The following is a 2,500-nucleotide window of genomic DNA, read 5'->3' as shown; positions in this document are numbered from 1 at the left end:
CCGCCCCAGACCGATGACACGATCCAGGGCAGAGAAACGCTGGGCGGAAGCGGGTAGCCCCGCCAGATGCTCCCAGATGGCGGCGTCAGTCGGCCCCTCCGGCGGCGGCCCGGTGGTGTCGGCCGCGAAGTCCTCGGCTGCGTCGACGGGCGGCGCAGCGGCCTCGCCCGCGTCAGGCAGCGGGCTCGCCGCTCCCCGGCGGGACGCCGGCTCTTCCCCCCGACCGATCTCAAGCGCCTCCATGAATTGGCGGACAAGCTGCTTGTGGGCAGCTTGCCGCCGTCGGCACTTGATTGCCTCAAGCGTTCGGTCGGGGAACATCCTGATGAGCTCTTGATTTACAAAGAAGAACCGGGCGTCCCTCTCGAGGAACAGTTCGGCCTCTGCCTTGGCGAGCGACAGGACTTCTTCCTCCGTCCACCTCGCGCGATGCCTCTCCGTGACGATCTCCGCGTTGGCGGCCGCAAGGTGTTGGCGGCGGCGATGGACCCCGAGACCGTTTTTGGTGGTGAAGCTGCGGTGGCACTCACTACAGGCGTATACAGCTGCAACAGTTACAAGATTTTCGGCACGGCCGGTTGGCCGGCTAGGTGCTGGGGGAGTTGGGGTGGCACCTTCAGCGGAAGGGCCACCACTTTTTCTCTGGTTACTGCCCCCAACTAAAAAAGGGATAGTGCGAGGGGGGGCTGGTAACCCCCCCAAGCCCCTGGTGCGGTCTTCCACTCTGCTAAAGTCAGCGGGCCCACGAGAAGGGGAGAAGACCGCAGGAGAGGAGAGGCTAAGAGGGCTAGGCCCATGTATTGCGCATCACTCTCCCTGTAACTATAACCCAAGGAAGGCACCTCGCAGCAGCAGCACGACTACATCAAGACCGCACTTCGAAAAGCCAAGTCCGGATGCAGCCACACCGCCGCCACTTGGCCACCTTAAGAGAGTCATAGTTACTCCCGCCGTTTACCCGCGCTTGCTTGAATTTCTTCACGTTGACATTCAGAGCACTGGGCAGAAATCACATTGCGTCAACACCCGCTAGGGCCATCGCAATGCTTTGTTTTAATTAGACAGTCGGATTCCCCCAGTCCGTGCCAGTTCTGAGTTGATCGTTGAATGGCGGCCGAAGAGAATCCGCGCACCCGCGCGCCCCCGGAGGAGCACGCTAAGGCGGACGCGGCCTCGCAGCAAGGAAGATCCGTGGGAGGCCAAGGCACGGGACCGAGCTCGGATCCTGCACGCAGGTTGAAGCACCGGGGCACGAACGCCGCGCAGGCGCGCGCATCCTGCACCGCCGGCCAGCACGAGGCCAACCAACGGCGAGAGCAGACCACGCCCGCGCTAAACGCCCGCGCTTACCGGCACCCCTACGGCACTCACCTCGCCCAGGCCCGGCACGTTAGCGCTGACCCACTTCCCGACCAAGCCCGACACGCCCCGATCCTCAGAGCCAATCCTTATCCCGAAGTTACGGATCCAATTTGCCGACTTCCCTTACCTACATTATTCTATCGACTAGAGGCTCTTCACCTTGGAGACCTGCTGCGGATATGGGTACGAACCGGCGCGACACCTCCACGTGGCCCTCTCCCGGATTTTCAAGGTCCGAGGGGAAGATCGGGACACCGCCGCAACTGCGGTGCTCTTCGCGTTCCAAACCCTATCTCCCTGCTAGAGGATTCCAGGGAACTCGAACGCTCATGCAGAAAAGAAAACTCTTCCCCGATCTCCCGACGGCGTCTCCGGGTCCTTTTGGGTTACCCCGACGAGCATCTCTAAAAGAGGGGCCCGACTTGTATCGGTTCCGCTGCCGGGTTCCGGAATAGGAACCGGATTCCCTTTCGCCCAACGGGGGCCAGCACAAAGTGCATCATGCTATGACGGCCCCCATCAACATCGGATTTCTCCTAGGGCTTAGGATCGACTGACTCGTGTGCAACGGCTGTTCACACGAAACCCTTCTCCGCGTCAGCCCTCCAGGGCCTCGCTGGAGTATTTGCTACTACCACCAAGATCTGCACCGACGGCGGCTCCAGGCAGGCTCACGCCCAGACCCTTCTGCGCCCACCGCCGCGACCCTCCTACTCGTCAGGGCTTCGCGGCCGGCCGCAAGGACCGGCCATGACTGCCAGACTGACGGCCGAGTATAGGCACGACGCTTCAGCGCCATCCATTTTCAGGGCTAGTTGCTTCGGCAGGTGAGTTGTTACACACTCCTTAGCGGATTCCGACTTCCATGGCCACCGTCCTGCTGTCTTAAGCAACCAACGCCTTTCATGGTTTCCCATGAGCGTCGATTCGGGCGCCTTAACTCGGCGTTTGGTTCATCCCACAGCGCCAGTTCTGCTTACCAAAAGTGGCCCACTTGGCACTCCGATCCGAGTCGTTTGCTCGCGGCTTCAGCATATCAAGCAAGCCGGAGATCTCACCCATTTAAAGTTTGAGAATAGGTTGAGGTCGTTTCGGCCCCAAGGCCTCTAATCATTCGCTTTACCGGATGAGACTCGTA

The 2,500-nt window shown here is 61.1% G+C and overlaps 1 pseudogene; it reads right to left on the bottom strand.

Annotated features, from left to right (window-relative positions):
- The window catches only part of LOC124570032, a 7,959-nt pseudogene that overhangs the window by 4,150 nt on the left and 1,309 nt on the right, over nt 1–2,500 (bottom strand).

Source organism: Schistocerca americana, unplaced genomic scaffold (genome assembly GCF_021461395.2).
Source record: "Schistocerca americana isolate TAMUIC-IGC-003095 unplaced genomic scaffold, iqSchAmer2.1 HiC_scaffold_158, whole genome shotgun sequence".
Classification (NCBI taxonomy): Eukaryota; Metazoa; Arthropoda; class Insecta; order Orthoptera; family Acrididae; genus Schistocerca; species Schistocerca americana.
The sequence above is the reverse complement of the archived record's forward strand: the minus strand, read 5'-3'. Positions and strand labels throughout refer to the sequence as shown.